The 7957-nt window shown below is 44.7% G+C and overlaps 1 long non-coding RNA gene across 8 annotated transcripts in view; it reads left to right on the top strand.

The window, feature by feature from the left end:
* LOC116087366 overlaps window positions 1–6637 on the top strand; it is a 15447-nt gene extending 8810 nt beyond the window's left edge. For 2 of the 8 annotated variants that reach the window (XR_004117400.1, XR_004117394.1), the window contains exons 2-7: window positions 53–223; window positions 419–665; window positions 2486–2614; window positions 3377–3561; window positions 3859–3974; window positions 4874–5627. This is a non-coding gene — a long non-coding RNA (uncharacterized LOC116087366). Of the gene's footprint in view, window positions 1–52; window positions 224–418; window positions 666–2485; window positions 2615–3376; window positions 3562–3858; window positions 3975–4873; window positions 5628–6240 lie in introns of those variants that run through there. The other 6 variants (XR_004117399.1, XR_004117395.1, XR_004117396.1 and 3 more) reach the window with 6 other exon arrangements.
* The last annotated feature ends 1320 nt before the right edge of the window (window positions 6638–7957 follow it).

Raw genomic sequence — 7957 nt, 5'->3', positions numbered from 1 at the left:
TCCCTCCCTCCCCTCCCTCCATCTCCCTCTTTCCCTTCCTTTTGTTTCATAGGGTCTTACTACACAGTCTTGGCTGGCTTAGAACTTGATGTGTGAACCAAATTGACCTCAGAATCACAGGGATCCGCCTGACTCAGCCTCCCGAGTGCTGGTATTAAAGGTGTTCACCACCATGGCTGGACTTCTTTCTTCTTTTTAAAGGTTAAACAATCTTCCATTGGAGGTATGTGCTCTTTTTTGTTTATCCATTCATCCACTATGGACACTTAGGTTGCTTCCACTTCTGGTTCTTTTAAACAAAGCTGTCATGAGCATGGATGTGCAAATATGTTTGAATGTATGCTCCCAGTCTTTGAGGGGAAAGTCTTTGCGGCATGATTAGTGTATCACACACATCAATTCTGTTTCCAATTTTTAGAGCAAGTTATCACATCCAGCTATAGCATTGGAAGAAAACAGCATTGAAAGAAAAGCATTGGAAGACAAATTTTAAATGCTTATTTGAAAAACAGTTATTTTATGTGAATGAATGTTTCACCTGCTTGCATGTCTATGACGTATATCCACACCAGATGCCAAAAGAGGCCAGAAGATCAATATATCAATACCAGATGCTAATAGAGGCCTGAGGGCATCAGATCCTCTGGAACTAGAGTTACAGACATGTGAGTTGCCATGTATGTGCTGGGACTTGAACCCGAGTCCTCTGAAAGAGCAGCAAGTGCTCTTAACCATTGATCCATCATCTTCTGAAGCCTGGATGAAAATCTTTAATGACTTAGGATTCTTCAGTCTGCATGGCTCTCTCTACCAAAGGCCTTAATATCTCTTGTATGCACTAAATTATGACCATGAAGATAATTTGCATAATCATTTTAGCAAGAGGATTAATTCCACAATTTTAGAAATTGGGGCTTGGATGGAACATTAGAGACTTGTTACTCAGTGAAGGTTTCCTCTCGTTTGGACACAGCAAGCTCAGAAACTCAGCCATATGCAACAAGCTATTTTGGCTAGGGTACCTCTAATTAGGAGTATCAGGGTAAAATCGGTCCACTTAACTTGAGTCCATTGGTCCAGTAGGAAGACATAGAAGAAGTCCAATATTCATTTCTGGTATTTTGAGCAATTCTCACATGGCTTCAAAGCCTTCTACCTAGCCCACATCTGCCCTCATTGGGCATTTCTCTCCAACATTTGGCTCAAAAGTAGAACTAGATGTATAGAACATTTTCAGTCACATTCTGCTTTGCCTCACCTAGATGGGTTCTTCCAAGGTCACTCACAACATGGACAGGTGTCACCTGCTGTGAGCCACAGGTCTCTGCTTTCTAGTCTTCTAGGTTCAGGGTTTAGGGGAGCCACAAGCTGGGAGAAGGACTGATTTACTTAAAGGATGTGTGTGGGGAATGGAGATCTCCTTCCAAGGACACATGGCAACTTAGATATGATATCAGCTGAGATGTGTGTAGCTGCAAGAGCGTCTAACAGTAGCTAGTGTTGAAACAAAAACCTAACTAAGGCCCACAGCTACATGACCAAGGGGTTTTAGGGTTGATATGTTCCCTGAGTCATGGAGGAACCAGGCTATTTCTGCGTGACCCTGGCATGCTCGCTTGGTTCTTAGGCTCATTGCTTTGTGGTCAAAAGTAGTAGACTCAACTCCAAAGAAAGAATCTTCATTTTAAGAGAGAAGGAAACAGGCCCAACTCTCTCCAGGGAAAAGCATTCTCCAAAATTCATATTAAGCGAACTTCCCTATTACATTGATTTCTGAACCAAGATATAAACCCCTCTCTGCCCCACTAGCTGTGGGCACTGATATAACTGTGCTGGGTGACTAATTCCAGTTGAATTTCTGGACAGAGACATGCTGCTCTCTGAACTATGGTGGGTGCTATATCTTTAAGAAAACGGAGAGGCTGAGCCTGGACAAATGATAATGATTACTGCAGATACACAACTCAGAGGAAGGATTAGACTGGCCATAAATTTTGGTTATGAACCTGAAATTTAGAGAATCATATTTAATGAACTTTAAATGCCTTCCCTGAATTTACCAAGACAGAAAGAGGGGACCCATTTCCCCACTTCTTAACTAACTCATTCTGTTCCTCTTGACATTTCCTACCCATGCTATAAAGACAAGGAAACAGTTACATATTTGAATAAGATTTCACAGTGCACAAATAATCGTCACATTTATTACCCATCCATCCTTATTGAATGAACTTAGTATTAGAGGGTAGAATTAGTCATACTTCTCAGCCCATGCAAGACTAGCACCAATTGCTTATCACTGGCCTCTCTCCTGTAATAACCAACTGAACTTCATGAATAATCTTTTCTTATTTATTATCATCTTCTTCCATTCTCTTTTCTCTTTATCCACACTGGCAACCATTCTCAGCGTGTCCAAAGGTTATCTTGTAATTTGTACATGTGTTTGTGAAATGTGTTTTGTTCAGTATATGTGCACTTGTAGGTACACACATGGCCGTGTGCTAGGATTTCACTCTGGTCTGTCCTTCTGGTCCCCACCTTTTGAGAGTGACCCATGTTGGTGTGCATATCTACTCTACTACCTGGGCAAACAGCACTGTATTTCCATCTGGTGAGTCCTTTATGCTTTGTTCATCTGCCTCCTTGTGGTGCAAACTTTGATTGCCTTCAGCTCTTGTTTTGTTTTGTTTTGTTTTTTATGTATATGAGCACACCACTGCTCTCTTCAGACGTACCAGAAGAGGGCATTGGATCCCATTACAGATGATTACGAGCCACCATGTGGTTGCTGGGAATTGAACTCAGGACCTCTGGAAGAGCAATTGGTGCTCTTAATCGCTGAACCATCTCTCCAGCCTGCCTCCAGCTCTTGATAACAAACATCTTCACTTGTGGACACTAAACTGGCCATAGGCTCTTCTGGGATGCCTCAGGGATGCCACAGGGATACAGGCTCAAGAGCACAGTGGAGGAGCTGTAAAGGAGAAACCTGTTTGGTTAAGTACCATTTAAATGGCTCCAGAAAGGCTGTACTCACCTGTCAACCTAGAACGGTTCACGTGTAACTAGGTCTCAAGGATGCCAAGCAACCTATTCAAGCTTAGACAGCAGAGACAGAGAATCAGGACAAGAGCTCAAGGTCCATCTGCAGAGCCCCTTCCTTTCCAGAACTTCACCCTGTAAGACACTGGGTCCAAACACCAACAGACAGATCTCCCGGGGTTCTTGCTTTTCAGGCAACGCCTGGAATTTCAGAAATGGCTCCTGGGTACCCAACAGTAAGTTTCAGGCAGAAGAAAGTGACAGTAGGTAGGAAACTCGGGCTGTGGTCTGACTCAGCCTCATCCGGGGTCCTCTGGGTTGCCTTACACAGCTCAGGAAAGTGTTTGAAAAACTCATGCCAGAGACCAGCATGTCATGCCTCCATGTTTGTCTAACTTGAGAGTCAAAACAAGGCTCATAGAATCAGATAAGCGCGTCGCTGGGACAGGCTTTGGCGAGCATGCAGTCCTGAGAGAAGAAGCCAGAGGTCACACAGCTAGAAGCAGGATGAGGCAGGTAACTGGCACCTGACAGCTTCTCTCTCTCTCTCTCTCTCTCTCTCCCTCTCCCTCTCCCTCTCCCTCTCCCTCCCCCTTCCCCCACTCCCTCTCCCCCTCCCCCTCCCCATCCCCGTCCCCGTCCCCGTCCCCGTCTCCGTCTCCGTCTCCATCTCTGTCTCTGTCTATCTGTGGGAATCCATACTTTTGATTTTCAAAGTCTGGAAGTGTGCCCCGCCCCCCACGCATAGCAAGTATTTCTGTAGGCATGCGTGGAGAGAGGGAAACAGTTTGTAGCATTTGTCTGTTTTTGTAGGACAAGCATTTCTCCAAAGCCGATCTCAGACTGTGGAAGCACTGTTCCTGCCCAAGAAGTTGGGAGAGCCAGGGGCCAGCATCGTGGACAGCACACAGAGCATTTTTACCCCTTAGGTATAAGAAGCAAAGAGATTCTAAGGCACAGATAACGGTCAGGAGGCTCTAAGCTTTGACTATTCAGTATAATTTAGGTGATGGTTAAGTTTACTGTCTTAGTTTCTTTTCTGTGATAGAGGTTTAAAAAAAGAAACGTGACAAAGGCAACTTAAGGGAGAAAGGGTTTATCTTAGTTCACAGTTCAACGTAGTGCATCATGGCTGGGAAGTCACAGAAGTAGGAGCTGGAGGGAGCTGGTCATGTCACATCTTAACCAGGAGCAGAGAACAGTGAATGCGTGTGTGCCAGTGCTCAACCTGACTTCTCCATGATCCTCTCACCAAGAGAACGGCCTCACTCACAATGAAGATGGGCATTCCCACACCAACTAAGAGAGTCAAGGCAATCCCTCATAGACATGCTCACAGGCTAACCTTAATCCTACACAGTTTTTCACACCCGTGCCTGGAGGCTTGGCTCTTAGGTGTCCAGTTGACAATGCTAACCATCACATTTGCTGAATAATGTCCAATAATGGCTGTGTTTACTACCAGCTGATGAAATCCCTTGGCATCAAACACTTGGGCAGTTTGATTGAGGACGAGCCAGTGCTAGCTCATCCCAGGCTGCACAGGTCTAAAACAAGCTCATATTGCTGGTGGCCTGGCTTTGCACCTTATATATTTGTCTCTGTTTGAGGACACTTTGGTGGAAACATGAAATAGGAACTTGTGTAGAAAAAGGCAGTGGATAAATGGGCTATAATGGAGATACATTTTATGTATAGTGGCAGTGTTAGCTCTTTAGACCTCCAAACTATAGAAATTCTGACTTTCCTAGATACACTTTTAAAAGAATTGTACTTGTTCCTGCTTCATTACACACAAGACATTATAATTTATCACTTTTTTTAATAGAAATCTCAGATACTGTTGCGAAACCTTGTGGACTTCTGGAATGAATGACCCCAGACTACTATGCTGTTGGAGTCCACGGACTTGCTTACCCTCATTTCTTTGGAGTGCAGAGTGCCCTAAATTCTCAAGTCTAAGGAGGAGGTAGCACACTGCTTTCCTTCCCTTGCCATGGATAACTGAGATTCATTGAATGGATCATGACACAGAAGGGGGTTGAGGGCTGGGACAGCTGCCAGGGCAGGTGTCCTTTCTGGCTTGGATGGTGTTAACATGATTTGGGCAACTTCTGTGGAGTCACTGGCTCTGGGGTCACTTCTCAAGAGGTAGCGGGGAGCTTGGGAGTGGGGGCTTGTTCTCCCACCCCACTGCCCTAATTAACAAGTTGGGTCCTTTCCAGGTCCTTCCTTGGTTCTCCTGGGGCTGAGTTCCACTGGGGGCCGGCAGACAGTCTTACTTTAAGCAGCATATTGATCTTCACATGGGTCTAGGGCCCCTCTTGGGGGAGCACTCTCTGTTTTAAGTGCATGCAGTTACTCTCTTGACTGGCTTGTAAACAGCTTTTAATGGGGCTATTAGTGTAAAAGGACAGGAAACTTTCAAAAACAACCTCTTAAATATTCATGAGGATGTTAAATCTGGCGCTTAATCACCAGTGTTTGCACACAGCTAACAGGGAGGGAGGACAGCTAACAGGCTGCCTTCACTCTGGGCAATTGACAGGACATTAATAAACGCTCTTACAGTCATGATGAATGGCCAAGAGACTAGGAGGACTGGTTCTCTATTTTTTTTTTTTTTTTAAACAAAAGAGCCCTTTTCCTGTGGAGATCCCAGTTCTGGGGGTGTCCATGTGGAGATGAGGGTGGATTCTGGAAAGATGGAGGATGGTGTGTGTGTGTGTGTGTGTGTGCCCATGCGTAAACATGCGTGCGCCCATGCATGCATGATGAATAAATTAATTCTTTCCCTTCGGAAATAGTTAACTGGACTCACTGTCTACTTCCATGCTGGTGGTTCCTCTGGGGAAACTTCAAAAACTGTAGGAAGGAATCTCCAAAGAATCCCCTAACTTGAGGACTTTTGACTCAGCCTTTGGAAAGCCCAAGAGAAAGCACAGAAACCGTTAGGGTGGAGCTCCCTGGTCGGCCATGGCCAGATGCCTAGCAAGTCTCTAGTCCCTTAGACTGGACTTTATGTACGCAAAGATGGTCAACTGTGGCCCATAGCCCTACCTCTTCTCCATCGTCCACCTTGCTAAGTGTGGATTTTAGTTTATACAGACATGTCTTTCTAGGACTTTTCTCTGTCATGTTGGATATGGACTCTTCATTGAAGAATGAATGGGAAGATTGCTTTTTAACTTACAGGTGATCTGCATTGTCCCGTTTCTAGACCGGACCTTGGTGACTGACTAGGCTCATTCTTACTGATTCCAGATGGAGGGGAAGTGACTTGCTTAAGAGCAAGTGACAGACCTCAGGTACCCAGAGTTCCAACTCCCTAGCTCTTCTTCACAAGATCACCTGTATCAGCCTGATGAGATGCTTCCAGAAGAGTCAGAGAACACAACCCTCATTTTTTTTTTTCCAGAAAAGCCCAACTCAAATGACTGCCCAGTCCCAAGTGCTGCTGCCAGCAGCTGCCAGCGCCAGCACCTCACAGTTTCAGTGTGAGGAGACACCCCAATCTTATTATCTAAACCAAACTCAGGACCTCTTTCTCTTCCTCCCCAAATACTCATTAGGATTAAAGAAATATTTTATTTACATAGGTATTTTGCTGTATGTCTGTGTACTATGTGCATGCAGTCTCCAAGGAGGCCAGAAGAGGGCATCAGAGTCTCTGGAACTAGACTTACAGTGTTGTCAGGGGCCATGTGAGTGCTGAGAATTGAATCCTGGTCCTCTGGGAGAGCCCCGGGTGCTCTTAACAGTGAGCAGTTGAGTCACCTCTCCAGCCACGTATTAGGATTTTTGACTAACACATTCACTGCCAGTGTGTAGTCACATATTCATAAAAACTGCTTTTGTGGAGCTAGGAAAACCAGTCCTATGTTTTAGAATATTTCACTCAGCATCCTCCACAAAAGCCATTGCAAGTTCCAGCCCTTCCTATTGTATCCCGCCAGTTTCATCTAACGCTTCAGAGACCCGAGCTGCTGATGCAGGCTTAGGGAGAGGAACATAGACACAAGGTCCTGCTCTCAACGCCTTCTTCCTCTGGCTAGTGATTTGATTTGCACCAGGGCTGGAAGACCTGGTGCAATAGCAGAGTGAGATTTTTAAATTTTTAGACCTTATTTATATCATTCCTACCATTGCTGAAGAACCTACAATGCCCCTACTTCATCCATGTGCAGCCCAGACTGGCCCTTCCTTACACAGCCAGCTTTGGTCCTGTCCCCACTCCACAAGCCAAAGGCAACCTTCCTTTGGAAGAAAAGGCTCAGAAGACAACATGGTGGGTGGATACAGCTCTCTGTCACAGCCTCTTCCTAGACACCATGGTGGGTGGATATGGCTCTCTGTCATGGCCTTTTCCTAGACACCATGGTGGGTGGATATGGCTCTCTGTCATGGCCTCTTCCTAGGTTCAGTGGAACAAGGTTTTCTTTATTTTATTTTTCATCTTTTTTTTTTATGGAATGTCTACGAGGAATAAACAAAAATCAGCCTCTTATTAAACACTTTGTATTAATGACCTCCATAAGAGCCAATCTATTTTTTTTTTTAAAAAAACAAAAAACAAAAAACAAAACTCCATTTGTCTCTTTCAACTGGATGTCTAGCTCATAGGTGTGGTTGATAAAACAACCAACTTGGGAAATGGTTTCTGCATGAATGTACTTGACAGTCTTTGCTAATAATCATTGCAGAATCTAGGATGCACCCAAAACACAGAGAAGATGTCAACTCCACTGGAGTTCTACCAGTTTCTCGGCAGAAGGCAGGCAGCTGTAGAAAGTGCAGGGTTGATTCTGTTGATTCTGTGTGCCCTTCAGGTGATCAAACTTCCCAGTGTTGGATTTCACAGAACCCAGCTTTGATTGATTTGGTTCCTCTTAGCAGGTAATAATTTGTTTTT

The sequence above is a fragment of the Mastomys coucha genome, unplaced genomic scaffold (assembly GCF_008632895.1).
Source record: "Mastomys coucha isolate ucsf_1 unplaced genomic scaffold, UCSF_Mcou_1 pScaffold13, whole genome shotgun sequence".
In the NCBI taxonomy this organism is placed as follows: Eukaryota; Metazoa; Chordata; class Mammalia; order Rodentia; family Muridae; genus Mastomys; species Mastomys coucha.
The sequence above is the reverse complement of the archived record's forward strand: the minus strand, read 5'-3'. Positions and strand labels throughout refer to the sequence as shown.